This window comes from Styela clava, chromosome 2, assembly GCF_964204865.1.
Source record: "Styela clava chromosome 2, kaStyClav1.hap1.2, whole genome shotgun sequence".
NCBI classification, from domain to species: domain Eukaryota; kingdom Metazoa; phylum Chordata; class Ascidiacea; order Stolidobranchia; family Styelidae; genus Styela; species Styela clava.
In genome coordinates, this window is record NC_135251.1 from 8,453,739 (window position 1) to 8,462,061 (window position 8,323).

The 8,323-nt window shown below is 31.0% G+C and overlaps 1 long non-coding RNA gene across 2 annotated transcripts; it reads right to left on the minus strand.

Annotated features, from left to right (window-relative positions):
- Nucleotides 1-1,554: 1,554 nt before the first annotated feature.
- On the minus strand, nucleotides 1,555-3,240 carry LOC120335944 (uncharacterized). Of its 2 annotated transcripts, none has more exons than XR_013474363.1 (4): nucleotides 2,836-3,240; nucleotides 2,313-2,447; nucleotides 2,052-2,182; nucleotides 1,555-1,873 (listed from the first exon to the last, which is right to left on the minus strand). It is a non-coding gene; the product is annotated as an uncharacterized LOC120335944 (long non-coding RNA). The 2 variants fall into 2 exon arrangements; XR_013474362.1 differs by having other exon boundaries at nucleotides 2,061-2,182; nucleotides 2,836-3,235.
- Nucleotides 3,241-8,323: the final 5,083 nt, after the last annotated feature.

Genomic DNA, 8,323 nt, shown 5'->3' on the forward strand with positions numbered 1-8,323 from the left:
TTGACTCTTAAATAAGAGTTGAATTTGTATAAAATATACATAATCGAAATGAAATAAAATATAGTATTGAATTGCGAATCACCACTGTTTTGACAAGTGGCGTCATTTGCATACATCGATGATTTTTAGTGCGCCAGGAAGAAATAAAAACTAATCAAGTTGTTTATTTAGGTGAATCCAAACTTTTTTACTTCGGCAGATTACCAAACAGAATGACTTTGAGGACCAGCAACAAATATTGAACTGACAAAGAGTGTGAAATTAGAATAGGAAAAATATGAACGATTTCTCAGTTTATTGGTTGCCGTTTTTGCTTGTTATGTTTTTGACTCGGCGATTTGTTGAACAATGTGACACCCATTTAGTAACCCTGTACAATTATATAGCATTTTATATGTAATATGTTACTTGGAAAATCACCCGACAATGCTCAAACTAAATTATTCTTCGTTTGTATTTGAATTGAAATTCGAGTTGACTCGTGAAGTCGGTATGACATTTCAAGTTGAATAATTTAACAATATTTGCTCGATTCAAATTCAAATGTAAAACTGCATTGACATTCAATAGCAGCATAAATATTGAAAGATTTAATATTTTTTTTATCAAAAAATGGGAATACAACAGCCTACTATTTCATTTTTTAATTATTCAGTGTTGCCCGAGTACGATAAATCTCACGTATCTTATTTCACTTATGCTATGCACCCTTTAAATACATTGTTTGAATTTGAAACATCATGTCGCTATTGCCACTACATCAGTCATTCTGGCAAATTGCCTGGCATATAATCATGATTCTTTAAAATGTAGTATTATGATTTTAATGCACGTCTTAAAAGCTGACAAATATGTTATAACAAGTTATGCTATAGTTGGCATATACGGTAGCAACCCCCCAGATACATGTATGATTAATTTAATAATACTGATATGATGCATATTTCACTCGGATCGGTCATAAAATAAAACTAAAAAATGAAATAAATAAAAAAGAATGTATAAGTTACTTGATAAGATACTGGCGCTTACGAAATATATAAAGTTGTCATATATAAGAAAAGATACAATTCAACGTATACTTCTTACCAAATTATGAATGTTAAGAAAAAGAAGTTCAATTAATGGAATATACAAATGTGCAATAGGTGCGCTTTTGGTTTTTTATTGAATAGTTGGTAGTTTAATGCAGATTGTGTCTAGTCCTGGCTTTAGTGCAGATACTATACACTCTAAGAAATATTTACCGGCAATCGCCTGGCATTACATATTACTGGAATGTAGTTGTGAAATTTTAATGCGATTTTAAGGTAAATATCACAAGAATTTTCGGTAAAATTGCTGTTGATCACCTGCGAATATTACAGGATTTCCCTAGTAATCCTTACAATTTCTTTCCGGTAATTTTCACCGGCAATGCGTAGTAATATTAACCGACGCTAGCCTGTGAATTTACATTACAAATTAGGTGAATTTACATTCAGAACCCGGTAAAAATTACCGTAAATATCCTGGCATTACATTTTACAGGATATGATCAGTAAAAATCACAGATTATTGTATGAAATAGGGTTTATTCAAAAAATAAAAGTGAACGTGAAATGAATTATAAAACTTGGAAAAATGAGAAATTGTATAGTGAAAAGTTAGAAATGCGAGGTAGACAGAAACTTCTCGTTGAAGAAGTTTATGCTCGCAGGGTATCCGTTCACATAGTCACTTTAAACAAGTCTCTATAGACAGCCTCTGTGAGAGAATATTCTATGGCAGAGGGGGAGTCTTTCCGGGTTAGTGTTGCCCATGCTGATTGTATTGCATTATCCATCTGCTTTTACGAACTCATGGTATTTTATTCTCCATATCTTCAAGTTATCTGAAATGGAATGTACAAAGAGTTTTACCCAAACAACTCCAAAATTTAAAAATATTACTTAATTTTCGAATAAGATTTAACATTTTGTAGTATTCAATCAATCAATCAAATTCTTTTGCAAGTTGGAAATATCTGAAATTATTTAATTGCATGTACTAGCATTCATTACATCTTTCACCTATCCCACCTTTCTATAAACTTTCATATTTTCTTTTCCTCTTGGAGTTCAGGGACAAAAATCTGTGGGCAATCAATCGATACAGACTTTTCCAGTATTACCAAACTTTGTAGATCAGATGGAAGAGGTACCTGAAATAGTATTTAAATGGAATAAAATTAAAAGTCCCTAAATGATAAAAATTACACTCCTAATATTTTACTGTCAGAGCAGATGAGAAAGGTTCTCTTCTAACAACTTAAAATTAACATTATAACTAACCTCAAATACTTCTTCCTTGAAATAACATGTTAGTAAGAATCTCAAATATTATGAAGCCTTAGACATTGAATTTTTCACAGTTCAGGGTTGGGGCAGACAATTTGTTCATGCCTGCATAATCAGATTCTTCAGTTTCTAAAGAGAAAACACTGTTAAAAAGAAATGTATTCATTCCCCAACTTCATTATATGTAATAGACTATGTTCAAATTCGGTCTTATTCAAAAGAGAAATTCAACTATATTTACAGAATTGGTTCTGGTAAATATACAGAATAAGATAGATAAATATTGTTTTGATAAATTTTCTATTCATAGTGTCATAAGTTAAAAGGAAATCTAGTGTTTTTATGTCAGATAAATGTGAATTGCCTAAAATTGCTCTTTTTAAAATGAAACTGTTCTGAATTAGTCCTAGAATCAATAATTTAAAATATCATAATCAAATACAAATCTGTCTGTCTGTAGATGATTTTCAATCACTGAATCAGTATGTAATTATATGAGTATATAATTAATTGATACCTGTTTATTTTAATGCCATATTCTTCAAGCCACGGTTTTGGGGTGTAGAGCAACGTCACCTCTCTCCCTGTCTGCCTGTTCATGTGTTTCCTGTAGTCCAGCCTGCACGTAGTCCAGGTTTGCGATCATCATAAAGCTGTTGATAATTTGACGGTTTATCTTGATTCAGTAATTAGATGCTAACATTTCAAAGTCTAGAGCTGTGAAGAGGGCATATTCAGATATTGTATTGCCATTTTAACATTTGCCAGTCTACTGACAATAAAAATTCAGATTCGGAAATACGAATCAAGCTCTGGCTGTGTTAAATATCGCCAGGCGTAACATGGATCTGCGGATTTACTGATGTAAGCTAGTCCAACCAACCTTATACCAGTACCGTATACTGCTGTACTGTTATAGCCAGTATGTATTCAAATATATATATATATTAATTCAGTTATTGGTACGGTAGATCTTACCCTACTTCCCGACTGTCCCATACCGTACTGCTATAATCACACTGAACAATACATTAATAACCAGCATTAAACAACACGACACCTACACTGACATTATTGAATCTAAGATGCATTGCCTTACAGAAATACTGCCAACGTAGTACTGCAGTAATAACAAAAGCGACCAAGATATAATTGTCGGCCGACCAAATATCGAAGTCCAAAAGTCTGGAATTCATCAAATGTCAAATCAAACGGACAAATTAAGGAGTGAAGCAACAAAAAAAACGCGCGTGATTAATTACGCGTTTGAAATATAGCTTCTGATAGGCTGCTATCCTCAACCAATGTGCGCGCGCAACATTGACTAACGCCACGCCTCCAATGTCGGTGATTATTACCGACATTTGTCGGTGAATCAGTTTACCGACCTCATTTTTTAATTTTTTACCCCTAAAATGACGGTAAAATTTACCGAACATTTCTTAGAGTGTAGAAACCAAGTAATAGTTGAAATTGAACTACCCGGCCGTGAATCCGCGTCGACTAAGTTTCAATAAATTGAGTTTATGTGATGGAAGCTTGTGAATCCGTTCCAATGTACATACATATCAGTGGTGAAGTGTGATTGGAGTTGTTGCTGGTTTAAGCACTCAAACGTAGGTATTTACGCAGGTCTTGTCCACTATGCCTATGATGTGATTTGGAACATATTATAAATAGATTATAATCTTTGTGCAAAGCGTCCCAGATTTCCAAACAGAAATTGAATCATACAAAGTCCAATGATCTATGAGTCTTTTACTATTTAGATATTTAGTTTGTATCTAATTTCAGATTGTTTCTTTTTGCATTAAATGAGATAATATAGAATTTTAAAAATACGTTTAATATAAACACATTTCAGACGAAGATGTATATGCTTTTCTAAAGTTGGAAAACAGGGTGATATTGAATTCATTTCGAAACTGCAACACCCTGCAACGTCTAGGTAAAACAAAAAAAAACTAATCCGCATTTCATGGCTTTTGCAAAAAAACATAGACAATAGAAATTATATTTACGATAAAAGTATTAAGATATCGATTGTTGGATCGATATATATATATATATATATATATGTACACCTCATTTTAACAGTGAATATTTTTTTATAAGTTCCTTTTAATATTTGTTACATTTTTAATCATTTCTTCAAATACTTTACAAATGTTTTTTTTATATAGCCAAGTGGTAATAAAGTCATCCTATTACAAAATTAAACTATGTCTGAATGTCTTTTAAAAATGACGAAAACCTGACACTACGTGTTGCCTATTCAATCTTAAACCGAAAACACTACATATGGTTTCATTACTAATAGTTGTCGAACTTCCAGTATATTAAGAATGATATATTCATGAGAGCCATATTATTCTTATATTTATCGTTTCATTTTCTTATTCGATTCACTTTAAGTTCAATAGATTAAAAAATGATTTCGTCACCACACGTTATGTTATATCTAGAGATAACAAATTGTGAGACTGCAAAGGGACCGTTATAATAAATTAGGTTGAAAGGATTAAACGTTGACATAACTATAGGCGTTTACAGTCCAAACAAGGGCGCTGAAACTGCAGACATATGACATTCTTTTCCGTTCCAAACTTGAGTATGGAAAAACAATTTTATCTATTACAAACATTTGAAGGTCTTATATCCAAGTTATTATAATTAACGACGCCAGTTTCGTTTAAAATCATAATAAATAAAATCGAATAGTGTAACATGTCACCAAGAATTGAAAAACTGAATAATGATATCGTGACTGTATTGAGTGATTTCAAATATTTTAAGTATATTAAACTGGTTGAGATTTTTGCACTGCTACGAATCAAACTTTAGGAAATGTATCAATTACATTTAAACAAACTTTTTTTTCTCATCCAGTTGGTAATTTCATTTGTTGCTTAACGAAATGGAGATTCAAACATGTGTATAAAATTTTACAGGTTAAAGTTCTTGTTGACCTGTTTTGTGATGAAACGTTTTTAATTGAATGTCTTTCTATTTAAATTTATTTCTGTTAGATTTTTTTCAATAAATCTTTACAGTGATTTAAGTCAATGAAAATATTCACATAAAAAATTTGAATACGAACGAAAGTTTTCAATCATTGGTAATTTCCATGCAATCAATTAAAAGATCGATGTCTAAAGAAAGGGTATTTGGTTTGATATTTTCACAATCGTCAAAGGCGATAGGGGTATTAAAAAAAATTAATTTTGAACTTTGTTAGGTATAGCCTATGAGTATTCAGATAAAATCCTAATGAAGTATCATTTGAACCTAGTTTATACATAACTACTCTCTGCAAAGGTAAAATGAAGTTCAAGTAAAAAACGTCGCATTTTTAGATAACGATATTTAACATTATTGTTAACAATTACCATCAAGATGTTTTTATTGGGTGTAATTTATTTGGGATACATCAAAAAAAATGGATGAAAACAATTTGAATGATTGCATGGATTTATATAAAGTCTTCGTTTTTTTTTTAGTAGTTTCACTATGCGTAATACCTAATATTTTATTTTGAATCTACTTCCATCCTTCACCCTTACCTTTCCCTTGTTTATTTTATATTAATAATATAAGTATTCACGAAATATATATAGTAAGTATTTAAAATGCACAGGATATCTATACCTCTTTATAGATTTAATTTAAGAAGCAATATCCACTTCAATATTTATTTAAAAGTACTACTAATACAAGCAAAACCGACTGTGTTGTGGGTGAATTTATAATTCAAAGAAGAAATATCATAATATAACATCATTAATCTTCGTTATCAATTCAGACTTGAAAACCTTCCCATGAATCTATTAATTTCGTATAAATTATGACAACATTCAATTAAATAATTATTTTTTATGCATTAAACTTCAAACACATCAAACATAACAATATATTGATATCGATAAACATAATCGTCAAAATTAAATTTAGAAGCAATATACGTTTTTACACCATTAAAATTTGTTTAACCCCGCTAAAACGCTTAAAGCCACAAAATTTAATACATATCTGGCTTAAAAACACTAATGAGGTAATTAGTATGCATTATTTTTATTTTGTTCCATTACATTTCCCTTCTAAATTAAGCCATTAATTCACGTTCTTTTTTATAAGAATAAACAGCGTATTTTACATGCCTTTGTTCTGCTTTGAGTGTGATGATAATCAAGTTATCATATAGGAAAACTATGTAAAATAAATTAATATTATTTCTGTTAAATTTTTGTTCTAATTTTCCTTATATAAAAACAAGTTGATATAAAGTAAAAATTAGGTATAAATATAAATAATTCTCACGTTCTTAGACTCATCGTTGATTTTAATTACAAAACTAGAGCTGCGTGCAGCTTTAACAGGCTTCCCGCGTAAAAAAGCTGAAGACGCGTTTTGCTCACGGGAGCGTGAAAGCGTGGTCAGTCATGCATAAAATTTGCAGTTTACGATGGGGGACTTATTATCTGCATGTGATGTAAATTTCAAGTCTCTAAGTAGTGTCGTTCTCGAGAAGAAGATGAAAATGTAAAATCCTATATTGCTCACTGGAGCGTATCGCCGAGGTCACTCATGCGTATCCTTGATATGTCGTATCCGGAACATGTCCATTAATCATTGTTATGAATTTCAACCCAATAGCATGTATCAATTTTGAGAAATCGCAAAAAAGCTGAAAACGCGTTTTGTTCACTGGAGCGTGAAAGCTTGGTCAGTCATGCATAAAATTTGCAATTTATGATGGGGGACGTATTATCTGCATGTGATATAAATTTCAAGTCTCTAAGTAGTGTCGTTCTCGAGAAGAAGATGAAAATGTAAAATACTATATTGCTCACTGGAGCGTATCGCCGAGGTCACTCATGCGTATCCTTGACATATCGTATCCGGAACATGTCCATTAATCATTGTTATGAATTTCAACCCAATAGCATGTATCAATTTTGAGAAATCGCAAAAAAACTGAAGACGCGTTTTGCTCACTGGAGCGTGAAAGTGTGGTCAGTCATGCATAAAATTTACATTTTATTGCTAGCTGAGAACTTCTGCACATTTGAGGTGAATTTCAAGTTTGTAGGAGCAATTTGAAAAAAAAATAATAAAAATAAATATTAATAATAATAAATAAATAATAATGAATAAATAATAATAAATAATAAAAACAGGAAAACAGGAATACAATAGGTTCCCTGCTGACAAGCAGCGGGAAGCCTAATTAGTATATTTCAAATATTTGGAGTTTTTTATAAGCTGTTCATTATATGCGCCAAAAAGATTTATGAAATATATTTACCGCAGTTTCGACTTTTTTGGCTAACCAAATCAGCCAATTCATTGGGATTTTAGAATTTTTCTTTACAGCATGCAAGAATTATTGGGTTGCTGACAAGATGAAATTAGACATTTAGGAACACTAAATAAGACATTAAATTTGTACAAATCTATTTGAAGCTATTACTTGAATATTTTCAGAACCATTTCTCATTCGATCTACTTTTTAAAAAATGTTGCGTCATCATACCAATTTATTATCTATCATAATTTACAAGAATCTATTAGAACTAGAAAGCAGGGCTTAGTTTCACAAACGTTGCAATAAATTAAGTTAAAACAATTAAACGTCGACATAAAAATTTGTTTACTCTGCAAACAAGTGGCGTCAAAACTGCAGACGTATGGCATTTTTTTGTTTCATCGGAAAATAATTTTATCTACTTCAAACATATTTCAAGGACTTATTTTCGATTTTTCATAAGTCATGAGGTCATTATAGTTACAGCCTATAACAAACGTAATTGAATAGCACTTTGTTGTCACCTAGTGCTGAAATTACATTTTTATAGTTCTAGTGGAAAGATTGAACGACAACAGCGAGTTTATATTTGTAGAGTTCCAAATACTCCTGAAATCCTAACAAAAATTAACGGCATCTGGCGTTTCGTTTTCAAGTACTGGATATTTTTGAACTCTGACACTGTAAGAAATTATCAAAA